Consider the following 19795-nt stretch of genomic DNA (forward strand, 5'->3'; position numbering starts at 1 on the left):
AGGCAGTGCAGCAGGGCTAGTTTAGCATCTTTGTGAACAGGGATATAGAATATGGTGTATAGGAGACCAAAAACCCTGGACGAGAACCCTGTGAGACGCGGGCAGGACCTCTAAGAGTGAACCACATTGCTGCGTTGCTTTACAGCCTCTGAAGCATCTATCACTATAGGCAGGGTTCGAAGTCGCAATGCGGGCCGGGACCCAATACTACCTCAAGAGGACTTTATATGCTGCTTCCAGTGTGGTCGTGTTAAAGGAGCATTTCAATATGGAAGACCCGGCTTTGCTCCATTCTTCAGAATCAATGGGGGTTCCCAGATTTCTCTCCCAGCTAGACTTGTATGAAGTAGAAGGGGAGTCTATAGCATTTAGGGAGGGATAGATTAGGGAAATAGTGCTGGGGGGTGCCGACAGATATGTTCAAAGACTGTAGATTGAAAGGGAAATGTAGAATTATGTCTCAGGAAAGTCATGCAATGATGAAGTTAAGCATAACGGAATAATTCCGCCGGTGGTGCTCCATGAGTCTCACAGATGGAGGGGCAAGAAAGGACGGTGCTGGATGTAATAAAGTGGCGTACCTGGGTGAAGCCATGTGTCGACCACCAGGCAAATGTAGCCAGCTGTTCCTGGCCTGGGGGAAAGAGAGGGTTGTGGCAGGAAGGGTAGGAAAGGGGACATGAGGTTGCTTGAGTCCCAAACTCTCAAGCTAAGAAGCATTAAAGGGCTAAGGTATGAGAGGTGTAGCCTGTGAGGGAGCCACAACAGAGCCATCACGGGGGTTGGCACACAGTTGGGAAGTTCCAGAAGTACCCACAAGGGGATGTCCATGGTAATATGGAGCAAGGTGACTTGGGAAATATGTGCCACTATGCAGTACTTCACCACATTAGGAACCCCCAAACCTCCTCTTAGTTTGTGGGTCCTTACTGTACTTACCTCTGTAGGTGCTGAATTGTCAGTGCTCACACAGTCCGTGAAGCAGTCAAGGGTTTTGAAATCCTTGCTCTTCTCCCTCTTCTCTGTGCAGTGCTTTCTGGATGGACTAGAGCATTTCTGATTTGTCAGCACTGTCACAGAACATCACTTGAATCCAAACCAGAAGTGGTGCAGAGAGTAGAGGTAGAAGAGTGGGGATTTCAAATCCCTGGACTGCTTCACGGTCTGTGTGGGCACCCACAGCTCAGCACCTAAGGAAGTAAGCATAGCAGAGATGGGGTGTAGGGTGTTTAGTTCACCTATCTTTTCTGAAAAGGTGAACTAACACTTTAATACCACTTTAAAGTTTTCCAGCCTTTATTCAAACAGACAGCTGCAGTGAAGGTTCTGTCATAATTATAACCATCTGATTGGTCTCTGCAACTCTTTAGTCTGCAAGTCTCTAAAAATATGTCACACACAATGAAACTCCTGTTGCTGGGGATTCGCCATCAGGGCGATCACATGATCCAAAAAGGTCCCGATCAAAAGGGGAGATTGGCACCTTTCTGTGAGTCAGGGACATTCATGCTGGGAGCGCGCAGAGTGCGCGCTCTCAGCACATATGTATTTTCTAATTGCACACAAATATGCAGCCGCTCTGAGTCAAGGTCCAGACACAGAGAGGCCGCATATTTGCATGCTCTTGGCGTCAAGGGGTTAAAGTAAAAGTGGGTTACCCTCCTCCCTAATCCATACCAGACCCTTTAGGTGTGGTAGGAAGGTAAGGAGGGACCCCCACAGTAACAAATGAAAAAAAAAGTATCTTCCCAACTGTAGAAGTTAAACTAACAGGTCTATACTTGGTAAAAAGTTTGACCCCTTTATGAATATTGGCACCACATGGACCTTACGCCAATCCAGTGGTACTATGCCAGTCAAAAAATTTGAAACATCGGCTTTGAAATGACAGAGCTCAATTCTTTAAGGACCCATGGCTGTATGCCATCCGGTCCAGGTGCTTTATTCACCTTTATTCTGTCTAAATATTTTTGGATCATATCAATTGTGAGCCAATGTGGATCATCTGGAGCTGTGTCAATACCATGCCCATTATGGACAAGAGCTCCCCCATGCTCCTTTGTAACTGTATATGATTAGCTCACATTTATTTATTTTTATTATATCTTTTATTGAATCTTTTTTTTCCAACACTTAAAACAACACTCTTTCATATTTATTAAAAGAGAATGCAAACCATTCTTCTGTAATCTCCCTTGGTTTCTTATTAGCATGTATATATTTAAGTATCAACCTTTTTATTATCCCGAAAAAGGAACCTGGCATAATAACTGGAATCATATGTAATGTATACAAAATTTTTGGGACTATCACTGTCTTGACCAGATTTATACGCCCAATCCAAGAAACCCTGCCCCATGAGATTCTTCTCAACTCAGCGTTATTTAATTTATTAATGGAATATAATTTACTTGGTGTATAATTTTTATTGAGGGGATTGACTTTATTCCCAGATAACCGAGTTCCTTCTCCCTCCATGTAAATGAAAAGTCTTTTTGTAGGATCTGCTTCTCTTTCTTCAACATATTAACATTCAAGATCTCTGATTTTGTGGGATTTATTTTGAAGTTTGAGAACTCTTCATACTGTTTTAATAATCCCGTTAAATTAGGTAGCATTAATCTGGGGTTCACAATATAGAACAGCATATCATCTGCATACGTTGCTACCTTGTGATCCACCTCTCCTATCTTAGTTCCTCTAACATCTACACTCTCCTAATGTTGCCAGCAAAGGTTCCAGGGATATGACAAATAACAGGGATAATGGACATCCCTGTCTAGTACCATTGTACATTTTAAAAAAACACTGAAAAGGGATCCATTTACCTTAACTGCTGCTGATGGTCTATTATAGAGCTCCTTCATCCACATTAACATCCTAGTCCCTATTCCTAAAGCCTCTACCGTATTTCTCATAAATCCCCAGTCAACCCTATCCAAAGCTTTTTCAGCATCGATCAACAGAATAATTGTTGACGACTTTTCTTTCCTTGCTTTTTGTAAGAGAAGCAGTGTTCTTAGCCCATTATCCTTTCCTTCTCTGCCTGGAACAAATCCCACTTGATCTAAGTGTATCCATTCTGGCATCAACTCTTTTAATCTGGCAGCTAGTACTTTCGCAAAGAGTTTTGTATCTACATTTAACAGTGATATGGGTCTATAACTTGTGCATTGTGTACAATGCTTCCCCTACTTAAGAATGATCATTATATACGCTTGCAGTGATTCTTCTCTTATTCCCATTCCCTCTCCTAGGGCATTCATATATGTGCAGAGTTTAGGTATCAAAAGTTCTTTCAACTTCTTGTAATACCCTACCGTATACCCACCTGGTCCTGGACTCTTTCCTCCCGCTGTATTCTTCACAGCCATACGCATTTAGTCTTGGCAGATCATTCGCTCTAGGGATGATAACTTTTCTTCTGCTATTTTAGGTAAATCTGCTGCCGCTACATATTCCCAACTTTTCCATCTCTTTTCTTCTTCTGTTACCTTCTGGTTCCTGGGGTTCATATTGCACAGCCTACTATAATATTTCTGGAATGTTTTGGCAATATCAGTGGTGGAATATACCGGTTCTCCTTTTCCGTCTTTTATTTTTTCAATATAATTCATCCATTTCTTTTCCTTCAGTCTCTCATCAGGTATTTTTCTGGTTTATTCCCCCACTGGTATCTCTCCTTTGAGACCCTATTAAAAAATCTTCCTCGTCTCCTGTTCCAACAGGTCCTTCAACTCTTCTCTTTTAAGGATGATCTTCTGATGTATCTCTATGTCCTGTCTCTTTTTATGTACCTGTTCTAATTTATATAGCTCCTTTGTTACTTTCTTTTATTTTTCTCTCACGATCCTTCTTTTTTTTGGTCCCTGCTGTTATCACAGCCCCCACACCCCCACAGCACCACCCTGCTCACTGGAATGACTGCCACCGACGGCCGCTGCGTGGTCCTCCTGCTCCATCGGCAACCTCCACTCAGCTAAAGCTGCCGGCCTGGGCAGGTAGACTCACAGGGGTACACTGCAGGAAAATCCGCCACACACCATTTCAACATGGCGGGCATCAGGAGCTCCTATGCTTAGCAGCCTCCCGGCACCATGTTCAGGCCCCTCCCTCAAGTATAGAGTTTTTTTCTTTTTAGGAGCAGAGGGTGGTCAACTGTATCAAAGACAGCAGTGAGGTCCAAGATTAAGTACAGAATAGTGATCATTGGTTTTAGCTGTTAGTAAATAATTTGTGAGTTTTAGGAAAGCAGTTTCTGTGGAGTGTTGTGGGCAAAATCCAGACTGACAGCAAACATTTTTAACAGTGTTATGTGTAATGCTAAATAAAATTATAATACTGTGCAAACAACATCAATAAATTAAAAGTGTCCAGGACGACAAAATGCCATGTTGAGGCGGGCCAGGAAGTGACGTAAAAAAGATCAAGAACCCAGGCACTCAGATGGGTGACTTAGGAATGCTTGTGTGCAAACTCCACAAGGCAAGCTGCTCTCAGAAGTCATATGAACTGTATGAACATCAAAGAAAGGAGCGCTATCTGTCCTGGGTGAGGAGTTGAACAGTCAGCCCAATGATGATATTGCAAATGTTGCACAGTTTATTGTACCATAAAAACATGAGATCATGAGGTAGTATTACGGCTTACATGGGAAGTGCTCCCAACTTGATGGATTCCACAAGTATGTCCCAATGGAAGACACTAACTCCTGTGGCCTGCAAGGTTAGATTGAATGGGACACCAAGGAGGGAAGTGGATCCAAAATCCACATCCGGCAATCGCTGGGTTCTCCCAGCCATCACACCTAGTGGAAGAACTCAAAGGAAGCTAAAAGGAAGGGAAAGAAGCCGCTGGTACGTCTTATGAGGTCCCCTAGAGGACCAAGCCTATGCTCAGTGCAGTAAGTGACATCATCCTGCACTCTACACCTGGAAGTGACATGGCACACACCGGAAATGAAAAGAAAGGGACTGCTCGGTATACATGATATGGAGCAGGCACCCAAGGATTGCACATAATCTATTACCTATGCGCATATACCTTAGTGATAGGCTAAACACTTCTGTGAGTGGATTTATATGAATTTTAGATTTAATAAAGTGTTTTAAAGTTTTTACACTATGGTGGTCTCCCCCTCTTCCATCCCTTATGTGGTTTGGGAAAATGTGGCTGGAATACAAGTAAAAAGTGAGTGGAGCATCCAACCCTGGTGAGCAGTGGATGATGCCAAGCAAGATCCAGTATATGAAGCGCATTAGAACTTAGCTATAGTGGGTGGTCATATCCATCTGGCGAGTTCGCTGTAGTGGTGGTGGTGGTGGTGGAGGATCACTGGAATCTAGCACAAAAAACACATGGTTGTGTCTTTGAAGATTGCACAGAAATACTTGCATGGACAATTTGTGGAAGCCATACAGTTAGCAACTGTGGCAAAATAATGGCATAAGATTAATTTTTATGTGGACACTTAATTTATTGATATTTTTTGCACAGTATTATAAAATTTGTTTAGCATTACACATGCTGCTGTAAACAAAATTTTGGTGTTCGGTTTGAGTTTGTAATTAGCACTTTGATTACAGCTGCTTTAATGTGTTATGGTCATTTCTATACCAGCGTTGGTAGAAGAAGGGAAACAGAAACTAGATGGGGATTGGGCAAAGTTAAAAGATTGAAGCCCAGGGTTTGGGGATATAGCTCCAGGGAAAAGCAGAATGGGAAGAGTGAGGTAATATGGAAGTGTGATTTATATGATGGGACATGCCCCAGTGTCCTGGAGGTTTTATTAGCATGTGGGTTCAGAATTAGCAGACACTGATGAGTGCAGTAATAAGGGGATAGAAGTGAGGGTGATAGAGTAATACAGTTCATGAACTTAATTTGTTCTACGACTCTAGTCGCGAACCAAGTCAGATTTTCCCACAGGGTTAAATGTATATCAGGTTAATCCATTCTGACCCCTGCGAACTGAATTTGGTTGCTAATCGAATAACATTTTCCCATAAGGTTTAATGTAAATAAGGTTAACCCATTCAGAACTTTTGTTTGTTTTTGAAAAATAAAAATATGAAATTACAGTACAGTATGAAGAGAGAGAACACTAACCTTGTTTGACACAACTTCTGGCGTGGAGCAGAGAAAGGATGGAAGGCGATTATTGTTCTTAGGGAGAGTCCCCCTCCATAAGGACATTGGGGAGATCTCCTTCAGGGGTTTTTTTCTTTGTCTCTTAGCTGCAGGCTCAGTTTTGGTGAAAAATCTGTCCAGTGTCACTTGTCTTTTCCTGCGCTGCTTAACACTCCGTTATCATTCATCAGATTCAACACTCTGTTCGTTACAGTTATGTTGGGGTGGTGCTTCTGGTCACCTTCATTAACACTCTGTGCTTTATTTTTAACATGCTTGCTCTGCACATTCTTGTTGCCTTCATTACCGCTCCACACTTTCTTCTTACCACCATGCTTGGTCTGCATTTTCTTTGGATCCATACTGGATGTTGGTACAGTATGTGCTAAAAAGCACACAAAAAAATCTTTACAGCAAGTGTGCACAGGGATGTACAGTATGTGCTAAAAAGCATATCAAAAAGCTTCTTAGTACTATAAGTGTCTTCACAGTACACTTTCAGTATCTGTTTGACCACAATCTCACCTACAGGAGGTCAGGACCACGTGTCAGACCAGGGAAGATGGCCGTGGCTCATTTTCGTCAACCGAAGTGGAGTTCACGAACCAAAGCAAATTTTTGCAAACTCTTCTGTTTGCGAGCCGAGTTGTTCGTGAACAGGAGCATTTGTGAACCGATGTATCACTGTATATATAAACTGTGGTGAGAAAAAAGGGGTGAAGAAAAGAGTTTAAGGAGACAGGACACATCTGTGAAAAGGAGAGGTAGACAGATGTTACAGAGAGAAGCAATGAAGAAGACTGGGTGGGAGAGAAAGATGAATGGAGAAACAAGGTCACCTGTTGTCAGTTTAGTTTTTTGCATAGTAGTTTTCAATGGATTTATTTTCTCTTCATGCAGTAGCTGAAGTACAAAGCTGAAGTGCACAACTTAATCCAAGAAAACTTGCTTGTGCCACCCCAGCCTGCATTTGCGCCATAAAAGGTGGCCTAAATTTATACTGTGATGGGTGGAGTGGGAGATAAAGGAGATGAATGGAGAAACAAGGTCACCTTCCATTTGTTTAGTGTTTTGCATAGTAGTTTGCAGTGGATTTTCTCTTTGTGCAGTAGCTGAAGTGCAAAGTGGACGTGCACCACTTAATCCAAGAAAACTTGCCTATGCTTGCTCCATAAAGGTGGTCTAGATTTGTACTGTGATGGTTGGGGGTAATATTTGCCAATCAATCAAGCAGGAGTTAATAAAAGACACATGGTTAGTATAGCAAACTTTTCACACCAAAATCAAGCTACAAGAGGAGCAGGAGGGCAGAGTCAAATAGATTAGGATTAGGCCATAATTTGGTAAAACAATAACAAAATAATTACCAAAATAACATGGAGAGGACTACAGATATTGAAAGCATAGGTTACCATGAAGCACATTGATAGTAATCAGTCAATTTCAGTTAGAGATGGATGCAAAAGCAGCATAGGTTACCTGTGAAGGAACAGATGTTCAGATGTGGCAAACCTGAAGTGTATTACGAGTTGTGCAAGGATAAAAAGACACCAAAGACCAGTAAAGCATATACAGTATAGAGAAAGTTGATTACTTAAGAATTTTCTGATAAGTCTGTGTTGTAAAAAGAAAGACAGCAGCCTCCGCATCTTTTTAGTGTCCAAGTCTCTAAAAATGTCTCTGTCAATGAAACTCCTGTTGCAAGAGATGCCTGGTTTGTAAGATAAAGCTCTGTGCAGGCTAATGAGTTTCCATTTCCTTCTGATTGGATCACAAGGATTTCCCAAATATTCTATACACATGTGTACAGAAAAAAAAGCGTGGATATGATTTTAAAGAAGTGACATTATAATTTGTTTGCAGTTTGAGAAAATCATAACGGCTACAGAATAAAATGTTCATGCCATTTTTAATATTAGATTATAAAAAGGTGTGTGTAGTATGACCTAACCTTTAATGCTGGAGTAGGAATGTCTTTGTTCATTGTCCCTTAGTCACCTGTTGAGTAAGATCCAGATAATCTGGTTTTTATAGCATTGCCAGAAACGTTGCTGTCACATTATTATTGTTGTTTGGGATCCTTGGCAGCATTATTTTTAAGCCTAGGTTCACACTTCTGCAGGTAGCACAGCCTTTCATTTCAATGGGCTGCCCTACCAGTAGAAATGTGGGTAAAGAAATCCTGAACCCTTTTTTTTATTTTTTTATAAAACTAAGAACACATACAGTAAATTACTTTTCTGCATACCAATGCAAGGATATGTTAGTATTGGTGAGCCTTCTTTCTAATCAGAAGTAAAGCTGGTCATACACCAGAAGTAGTTGGCTAGTGGGGTCAAAACTGGTGTTTTTGACCATAGTGTCGAGAAAGCTTGACGGAGCAGAATGGAAAATTTTCTTGAATGAATTTAACTGTAAAATGTAGTTTTTGCTTGTGAAAAACCATACATTTTCTAATGAAACCTATTTAATATGTCTGTGATTTCATTCAAGTAGCAGGTCTAGACAAACATTAAGGCTTTCAAATGAATGTAGCTGACTCAATGATATCAAGAAAGAATGATCTGAAAGATATTTCTATGCTCATTTAAACAAAAATCTAACCATGTTTTAGCTTGCTGAAAGAGTATTTCCACTTTTGCAGTCAAATTTGAGAAAACTCCACTATGTTTGTATTCAGACACCATACCTGTATATTTTTTTTTTTTTAAACATCTCGCCTTTTAGATGTTTCTTGGGAGAATGTGTCATGGCTGTCTGAAAGGTTTTTTGAACAATGTTAGGCTGGCCATACACAATTTTCTTCAGAATTTTGCATTAGATTTACCAAAAACCTTATAATAGTAGGAGGTCAAACCTAAACAACACTTTCAATTGTATCCAATTAGGCAGGCCCTTGTGCTACATAGTTGAAGGTAAATCTAAAGAAAATTGGGCAGAAATTGGACAGAAAATTGTATAGTGTATGGCCAGCCTTATAGTTAGCCTGTCCTAACTGTCCTCTAACATACAAGCCAAGCCTCTATACATTTAAACTTTCTTAGGGCAGACATTGTTTAAATAATAAAGTTTTTCCTGCACAGTATAGGCAAGGCTAATTATGACAAACAAAGCTGTTAAGTCTCCTCATAAACAAAGAATACAGTAGGATTTTTTTTCTTGATAAAAAGTTATGCTATTTGAATGGAGATATGCAACAAATGTAAAAGGTGTTATCCCATTTTGGCTGAAGAATTGGAAATGCATTCAATGGGCTGCTTTCTAAAAGGATAGTAAATCACTATGAGGAAAGGCTTTGTTAAGAGTCTGCAAACTTATCCTATCACATTCCATCCTCCAAAATTGGGTGAATTGTGTTTCAAGGTATCAAAAGTGGAATTCGGTTTTGAGGCCCTTTCACAAATATGGGTGTATTTTTGATGCACTTTCCATTCATTTCAATGAGGAGGTGCATTTTTGGTGTTTTTTTTAAACACGCACCAAAAATGCAGCATGCAGGACTTTTAAAAACACACCGCACCCACAGCACACTGCTGTGAAGCCCATAGGATTTAAAAAGGGATACATTTTTCTTCTGCTTTTTTTTTTACTCCAAAAATGCATTAAAAACAGATCAGTGTCAAAAGGGCCCTTTAGATTTTGTAAAGGCCAGAACACTTGTCATCCTCATTGAAAAGATTTACCCCTAAAGTTCCCATCTCTGAGATACAAGGATAAAAAACCTAGGTGTCACCAGGGCAGGCGGGATCAGACAACAGGGTCTGAGAGGTTGTGACCATTTCCCACTCAAAAAATAAAACAATTGTGTTTGTTGCGGTTTCTTTCAACCCTGGAGATGCGAAGGTTTTTCAAAAAGTTTCTGCATTTTTTTTTAAACTCTATTTATTAAGAATATCAAAAACAAAATGACAGCTCTTATACTAAAGGGCATGGTCAGCCGACTTGCCAGACAGACTAGTCTCATGATACTCTCAAACACGACCAATTACTACTCCTCCTGCCCTTGCCGTTTCCAATGAAAAAATAAGTGCGGAAACTTTCTGAAGACCCCTCGTATTTACTTACACTTGTTATCCCTGATACACCCTCTCTCATCAGCAGAGGAAGTGAGGAGAGATCTCCAACAAGAATCTAAAGATGGATCAGTTGGCTGCAGCCACTGATCAGTGTATTCTGACATTGGAAAATCCTGCTGTTTGAAGGAATTCCCTTTCCAGGACATTGTATTCTTTCACTTTGTTTATGTGGATGAAGGAATCTGTTAGTTTTTCTCATTTAGCCTGTTGGCTAAACAAGAAAAAAAAAACCTACCCATCTATGACCAGCTTTACCTAAGCCAGTGAACAACTGTAGAATGTTTGAATTAGTTATAAGTTTTTTTTCCATAATTTTGCATTTCTCTGTGCGGTCCATCTCTTTTCCTATTTTCTCTTTGTTTTTCCCTCTGACCTTTTATGATGGTTCTTGCTTAGCAAAATATCAGATATGGCACAAGTATTTTTTTTTTTTGTTAAAGGAGGGCTGTAGGGAGCACAAATCTGGAAGCATTCATTTGTAAAAGGGCTGTATAAACAGTGATCTCCAGCAGTCTCATGGAATGTTTCTGGAGTGCAGGGCTATCTCCTGAAGCATGCAACCAGTCTCCCACAACTTCTAGAGCTTGTTTCTAATCTCTGACCATCTCCAGGTGCATGACTGCAGACTTATGCTTAGTATAGTATTACATTCTTTGGAAAATTGTGTGGCCCTTTAGTAATAGCACTTGAGGCTCCCTATAATAAATAGTTGAACATCACTGATCTAAACAATGTGTGAGTCCTGGAAAACGTAAATTACCTAGTATATACTTCAGACACTTAAGCTAGCCATACACGGCTCAAATTTCAACTAATTCCTGCTAAATGGCAAAAATTTGAGCTGTGAATCCGCTCCACCTAGCTCGACAAAAATCAATTTGCAAATTGGCTAAGCCGGGTGGGAAAATATCGGCTGAACAATGATTGCAGCTGTGGGTGCAGTAACTGCTTAAAAAAAACAATAGACAGCAGTGGAGATTCCTCCTTTCACAGCTTGAATAGATTCATCTATTCATGCTGTAGGCATTGATTGGGGGAATCAATTGATCTTCTCTTCTTCAGCCAGGGCTGAACAGGAGAAAAGCTATATGTTAAGCATATATATATATATATATATATATATATATATATATATATATATATACAGTCAGGTCCATAAATATTGGGACATCGACACGATTCTAACATTTTTGGCTCTATACACCACCACAATGGATTTGAAATGAAACAAACAAGATGTGCTTTAACTGCAGACTGTCAGCTTTGAGGGTATTTACATCCAAATCAGGTGAACGGTGTAGGAATTACAACAGTTTGCATATGTCCCTCCCACTTGTTAAGGGACCAAAAGTAATGGGACAATTGGCTTCTCAGCTGTTCCATGGCCAGGTGTGTGTTATTCCCTCATTATCCCAATTACAATGAGCAGATAAAAGGTCCAGAGTTCATTTCAAGTGTGCTATTTGCATTTGGAATCTGTTGCTGTCAACTCTCAAGATGAGATCCAAAGAGCTGTCACTATCAGTGACGCAAGCCATCATTAGGCTGAAAAAACAAAACAAACCCATCAGAGAGATAGCAAAAACATTAGGCATGGCCAAAACAACTGTTTGGAACATTCTTAAAAAGAAGGAACGCACTGGTGAGCTCAGCAACATCAAAAGACCCGAAAGACCACGAAAAACAACTGTGGTGGATGACCGAAGAATTCTTTCCCTAGTGAAGAAAACACCCTTCACAACAGTTGGCCAGATCAAGAACACTCTCCAGGAGGTAGGTGTATGTGTGTCAAAGTCAACAATTAAGAGAAGACTTCACCAGAGTGAATACAGAGAGTTCACCACAAGATGTAAACCATTGGTGAGCCTCAAAAACAGGAAGGCCAGATTAGAGTTTGCCAAACGACATCTAAAAAAGCCTTCACAGTTCTGGAACAACATCCTATGGACAGATGAGACCAAGATCAACTTGTACCAGAGTGATGGGAAGAGAAGAGTATGGAGAAGGAAAAGAACTGCTCATGATCCTAAGCATACCACCTCATCAGTGAAGCATGGTGGTGGTAGTGTCATGGCGTGGGCATGCATGGCTGCCAATGGAACTGGTTCTCTTGTATTTATTGATGATGTGACTGCTGACAAAAGCAGCAGGATGAATTCTAAAGTGTTTCAGGCAATATTATCTGCTCATATTCAGCCAAATGCTTCAGAACTCATTGGACGCCGCTTCACAGTGCAGATGGACAATGACCCAAAGCATACTGCAAAAGCAACCAAAGAGTTTTTTAAGGGAAAGAAGTGGAATGTTATGCAATGGCCAAGTCAATCACCTGACCTGAATCCGATTGAGCATGCATTTCACTTGCTGAAGACAAAACTGAAGGGAAAATGCCCCAAGAACAAGCAGGAACTGAAGACAGTTGCAGTAGAGGCCTGGCAGAGCATCACCAGGGATGAAACCCAGCGTCTGGTGATGTCTATGCATTCCAGACTTCAGGCTGTAATTGACTGCAAAGGATTTGCAACCAAGTATTAAAAAGGGAAAGTTTGATTTAGGATTATTATTCTGTCCCATTACTTTTGGTCCCTTAACAAGTGGGAGGCACATATGCAAACTGCTGTAATTCCTACACCGTTCACCTGATTTGGATGTAAATACCCTCAAATTAAAGTTGACAGTCTGCAGTTAAAGCACATCTTGTTCGTTTCATTTCAAATCCATTGTGGTGGTGTATAGAGCCAAAAATGTTAGAATTGTGTCGATGTCCCAATATTTATGGACCTGACTGTATATATATTTGGGTCAGTGAGCATCTCTCAAATCCTTTTGCAAATTCTGTTGAGTTAAGCTGGCTATACAGTAGAATTTCATTTGAAGAACATTTGATTTTCTAATTTGATTTTTTTTTATTTACTGGGGTCAAATTCACATTAGTTTTTGACTGCAGTGACAAGAAAGTGTGAAGGGAGCAGTATGGGAAAATGCTCTCAAATTTCTAACAGTGTTTGCATTTTTTGTTCAATAAAGTCCATTTGTTTCCAAATCAAATGTTAAGGGAAGAGAAAAAAGTTTGAAGATCTTTCAAACATTTGTCAAGCCATCATATGTACTGAGAATTTTCAAAAACAATTTTGTTGGAACGTTCATACGAACGTTAGTTTTAAAATCTACTAGTGTATAGCCAGCTAGTCATTGGAGGGCTAAGGTGTTCAGATCTTTTTGGCAGAGCCACAGATTCATGCATTGCCTGTTACTATCTGCGGATAATTGGGACCATGTTATGGCTTCCCTAGAGGGCGACTGTGTGTGGGTATTAAAACAAATTGCTATTGCACATTAAGATATTTTTCAACTTGTCTGTTAGGGCCATCCATGGTGGAAGGTTTTCTCCTGTTTGTTAGACCAGACCTATGCACGGTTTTGACTGTATAATCACTTACAAGCTCAAATACCACATTTACATGTCTGTTACTGTTCTGATATGCAAAATACTTTCACCATGTACTATTCTTGTTGTACTCAAATTAAAAAAAAAAAATACCTATGTCAAAATTAAATCTCTTCCATCCCAAACAGCCTCCAAACTACCTTTTTTGTTCCAAAATAATGTTAAAAGAATTACATATAAGACTTAGTTCCTGCATTGCAGAAACTTCTATGCTCCCATTGGTGCTTATTTACATGCCCACACGCCTATTCACTGGCCATGTGATCTAAGCTCCCAAGGGGCATTGATGTACAAGAACAAACCACTACTTTACTCTGCAAAGGTTAATAGACCAAATGCCTAGGCATTTGGTTACATGATCAACTGGCAGAACAGCATTTTCTGAAAAACCCATAAATATTACAAGGCTTTCTCTTACCATCTGACCAAAAAGATAAGCGTGTGTGTAGGTAGTACATCCACTCATTGGCCAATATGGGGAGTATATTGCAACTGTTCTAACGTAGCCTGTACTGATGCCATGGATAGCCAGGAAAATTTAATTTTTAGATGGAAGTCAGCAATGGCATCTTACCCATTTCTTGAAGCAATAAATTACTTCAAAATACTTTTACCAATGTGCGTTTTGCAGTTATATCTTTGATTAGGTAAGTGGCATACACATGCTATGGAAACAAACACCAGTCTCATTAAAACAGATGCATTAAATAAATATAAATTTTATTAAAAACACCCACATCTCAGCATTATCAGGAATGATATAATAAACAGTTTTCAAATAGCCTGCGTTCATTACATTACATTACAATACTTACAGTATTTATAGCCATCCTTTGATTTTATACACATACCAACATTTTATGGAAAAAAAAAAAAAAAGGAAAAAAAAAGGGTAGAAAAAAAGCCTCTAAAAGTACGCAGAAAAAATGCACACATAATTTCATTACTTTAGTGTCAAACCGCATGATGTCCTATAAACATTAACTATTAGCTTTTAGAAGTGACCACACTACTGTGCACCTATCAAGATGAAAAGGTTCATTCAAGTAAAGATGACAACACTCAAAGCATTTTCAAGTATGGCTATAGTCAGCCTCACAAATCCTATACTAGCAGTTCCAAGGCTGCTTTCTACCATGTTCACATCTGTACACCAAATTACAGACTTTACACTATTTGCTTATCTCTTAAGCCAACCTTGCTCTTTGCCATTTATCTCTTTTGCAAGCAGTTTGGCAAATGGTGGTGCGTGGTGTTGTTTTATTTTTTTAGTTTTTAAATAAAATAACAGTAATAAAAAGTCACATGAATGATATCAACATAAGCATTATGTTTGTCTCTTCATGAGGCAAAACACCCTCTGCGTAGCTAAATCATGTGGGTTAAAAGTCTCTTGCCTCATGTGAAAATACCATCATTTTACATGACAACAAAACTTACTGGTATTAAACAAAACACAATATTACAAAAAAACAAAAAAAAAAAACAAAACAGAAAAGAAGTATAATAATGTGCACAGGCACAATGATCATAAAAAAGTTCATATACATATATACAGTATGTGACTGGTAGAAAAAAAAAATAAGAAAGGTTCCCAGGTAACTGAAATGGGAACTAGACATCAACCAAATTGAAGATATATTGCACAGTATGACAATTTGTGAAAAGGGATTTGGACATTGTGAATAATGGTGGAGGAAGCCCAGTGATACATGTACCTACTGAATTCATTCTGAAAAGTTGTACAATGAAAATGAGAACTAACACTAAAGGATGCTGTGCACTGAAGTACATTCTAGCAAGTTGCACCTCCAGTCTTAATTCCGAATTAATCATCTAGATGAGGGTCAGACAACCTGTGACTCAACTGTAGCTTTCATGTTAACCACTCAATAATGGTAAATGAAGCTCATCCATCATTTTACATTGGCTAAAAAGGACATTTTATCTGCTTAGTAGCATGAGACTAACCTTTAGATGACATTTGGAACACAATGATTTTAACTCGTTAAAAATGAGGCTAATGTCAATACAGATAATCACATGCTAATAAGTGATTACAAATCTCCCATGCAGCTGAACCATTGGGAGTTCTGCTAATGGCTGTTCTCTCTGCACCTGCTCCAATCTGAGTGCTGTTTTGCAGTGTCCACTACAGAGATAATTGCTCTGGTGAGTATATTAGTACCAACTTGATAATTTGGTGACTGTCTGTGGCACCTTTTTTGCACCTAAAATATTTTAAGACATGTCTAAGATGCCTCAAGCAGTCTCCAAAGTGTTACTTAGCACAATGTGTTGAGCAAAGTGAAATTTATCACTGTAGGAAACACTTAACACCTGTTGGGTATAGTATATAAGGGCAGAAGCATAGAATAGTGCAGCTATCATGATGAAGGTATGTATTCGTAGGGCCTGCACCCTGGTCCATTTGAACATTGAATTTAAATTCCCATGTACATTGTGAAGACATATTCCAGGTTAGCAGGAGATCAACCTGGTTGACACAGGTTTTAACACTTACTTTGGATGCAATAAACACATTTTGGACCTTATCTGAAGTGTCATCTGAAGTTTAGCCCAGAGCAAGATAAACAGAGCACTGCTATTAGATCTTCTAGAAAAAAAACAAAAAACCTACTGCCTCTTAGTAGAATATGTTCATGTTCCATTCCAGTTAGCATATGACCCTGAACGCTGTAAGAAATGCACTTAAGAGTCACGTCAGTGCCACAGATTACCTACCTCTGCTCTAGATTACTGAGAATGCAGGAACTCACCACATATTATCTTTTATTTATATAAATAAGTTACCAAGTGCTACAATGTGGCACACTTTGCTAAAACCATTGCAACAGCAGTTAACAATGGCATTAACCAGTGATGCGTTTTGGTGCATGAGCCCATAAGACTGTCACTTGCCAAACCCCCCGCCTTACAATTTGTCCCTTTAATTTAGCTCAGTGCATTCAACTTTCACTTAAAACATTCTAAGCTTTACATATTTTACAGTTTGAAGAAAACAAATAGCCAGCACATTTACACAATTAGTTTCAGTTACAATGTGTTACTATATAAAGAAGTAAAATGAAAACCGGGATCAAAAAAAGCCTTGCCCTCTGGAAAACAGGAGAAGAAAGAAACACAATACAGCCTATGAGAGCCTTACAGAAACATGACCAATTGACATGAAAAGAATGCAAGCTGAAATATCCCTGAATTTTTAGAAGAAAAGACTGAAGTTCAAGTTAGACTTGTTAAGATATCAAGTAATATTAAGAAGAGCTGTCATGTAATTTTCTTTGTTTTGAATAGTTTATCTCATAGGAGGTTGGGATACACGGATGGTATGCCATGTAATACTCTTCCACTCCATGCTCAATGTCCTACTGCCAAACTAGTGCTGAGGTAAATGACATATAGGACCCTAACTCAGACCTATCCTGTATCTTTATCTCACATTGTAATAACTGGTAGCAGGTTGAGTAGCACCGTCATAAATAGCCCAAACTATTACCAAGACTTGTTTCATGAATGTTTGCGTAAAAGGAAAAAAAAAAAAAAAAAAAAAGATATATATATTTATATACAGTACTAAAAAGAAAAAGAAAACTAAAAAAATAGATCTTTATATTTGTTTCACTATACAGGTCTTGATTGTTAGTTTCTTTTCATTTTCTTCTACAAATTCATGAATCTAAAATAACTATAACAAGACAGCTGCCTAATTTTGCAGCTACACAACTAGAAGTGTAGCAAAGTCTGGAGTAAAGAATGAGCATGCTGCCTATGCTTCCTTCCCATGTAATAAAGAAAGGTTTGCAGCCCAAATGACAAGGCATTTGTTTGTGATCACCATGGTCATGCCAGTTAAGTCCAATGGTAAAGGACTGGCATGTAACATTTGCTAAAAGGGTATCTCTTTAACCACACAAGGGTCAGTGCTGTTTCACAGCCTGTTTGAATCCGTGAGATAAGCACCAAAATATTCCTTTCCAGGAAGGAACTGAAGATACAGAAAAAGGGGCAGTAAATATTTAAAAGACTTAACTTAGGGGCCATTTTCCATTTTACTTATACTACTTTCAACAGAAAGTTTAACGTACCTTATATCTGTCAAACTATAAAAGAGTTGCCCACATCTTAAGAAGTTTTCTTGTAAATATGGTCTCTAGCACATACAGTTGTGTTCAAAATAATTGTGTGTTGAAAAAAGTGAATAAAGCTCAAAATCCTTCTAATAGCTTTTATTTCCATACACACAAATGCATTGGGCACACTACACATTCTATTCCAAATCAAAACATGAAGAAAAATATATCAAATTTGTGTTGTTCCTCTCAAAAAATTGAAGAAAAATGAATATTAGACTGTTCAAAAAAATAGCAGTGTTTGTATTCTTCTTTACAAACTCAAACATTCACTATATAAACTGAAAAATGTTTGAAGATTTTGCTTTCCTTTGAATCACTTAATTAATATTTAGTTGTATAAGCACTGTTTCTGAGAACTGCTGTACATCTGTGTTGCATGGAGTCAACCAACTTCTGGCACCTGTGATCAGGTATTCCAGCCCAGGATGATTGGACTACATTCCACAGTTCTTCTCCATTTCTTGGTTTTGCCTCAGAAACTGCATTTTTGATGTCACCCCACAAGTTTTCTATTGGATTAAGATCCGGGGATTGTGCTAGCCACTCCATAACGTCAATCTTCTTGGTCTGGAACCAAGATGTTGCACGTTTACTGGTGTGTTTGGGGTCGTTGTCTTGTTGGAACACCCATTTCAAGGGCATTTCCTCTTCAGCATAAGGCAGCATGACCTCTTCAAGTATTCTGATGTATTCAAACTGATCCATGATCCCTGGTATGTGATAAATAGGCCCAACACCGTAGTATGAGAAACATTCCTATATCATGATGCTTGCACAACCATGCTTCACTGTCTTCACAGTGTACTGTGGCTTGAATTCAATGTTTGGGGGTCGTCTGACAAACTGTCTCTGGCCACTAGACCCAAAAAGAACAATCTTACTTTCATCACTCCACAAAATGTTGCACCATTTCTCTTTAGGCCAGTCAATGTGCTCTTTGGCAAATTGTAACCTGTTCAGCACGTCTTTTTTTCAACAGTGGGACTTTGCAGGGACTTCTTGCAGTTAGCTTGGCTTCACATAGGTGTCTTCTAATTGTAACAGTACTCACAGGTAACTTTAGACCTTCTTTGATCTTCCTGGAGCTGATTGTTGGCCGAGTCCTTGCCATTTTGGCTATTCTTCTATCCATTCGAATGGTAGTTTTTCGCTTTCTTCAACATCTTTCAGGTTTTGGTTGCCATTTTAAAGCATTTGCGATCATTTTAACTGAGCAGCCTATCATTTTCTGCACTTCTTTATATGTTATCCCCTCTCCAATCAACTTTTTAATCAAGGTACGCTGTTCTTCTGAACAATGTCTGGAACGACCCATTTTCCTCAGAATTTCAGAGAGAAATGCACTGTAACCAGCATGTACAACATTTGCTGCCTTCCTTCCTTAAATAAGGGCAATAATTGCCACCTGTTTTTCAAAGAATGAATGACCTCACTAACAGAACTCCACACTGCTATTATTTTGAGCATGTCCCTTTCAATTAGTGATTCAATTATACAGAATCAGCAGAATGCATGTCATGACTGTTGGGTCTGTTGGATTTCTATTAATCTACTACACCTGCTAGTAAATTATTTGCCATGTAGAAATATCATTTCCACCAAAAACAGTGATCAGGTTAGTGATGTCTGACTGTTATTATTTTGAACACAACTGTATATATATGGACAAAATAACAGATGTATTTGATTAAGATGAATCTGAAATATAGATATTGCTAGCACAATAGAAACTAGATATTTTCAGTTTACAAAGCATTATATAACCATCTATTAGGTAGCTAAATACATCCCATTTGCCACATGCATTTTATTGGATGTATTTATTGAATGCAAGGCAGCCAAAGTGTCAACTGCAGTCATATAGACCTAAAAGATGTTCAATCTTTACCTAATGTGATTCTGTTGCCTGAAAGAAAAATAATTCTGATAAAAGCTCAGAGCAAGCAAAAAGGCTCTTCTTACTTACATCTTCGGTGAACGGAAAGACT

This window comes from Staurois parvus, unplaced genomic scaffold (assembly GCF_062004578.1).
Source record: "Staurois parvus isolate SC_StPar_1 unplaced genomic scaffold, SC_StPar_1.0 ptg000244l, whole genome shotgun sequence".
Taxonomy (NCBI): domain Eukaryota; kingdom Metazoa; phylum Chordata; class Amphibia; order Anura; family Ranidae; genus Staurois; species Staurois parvus.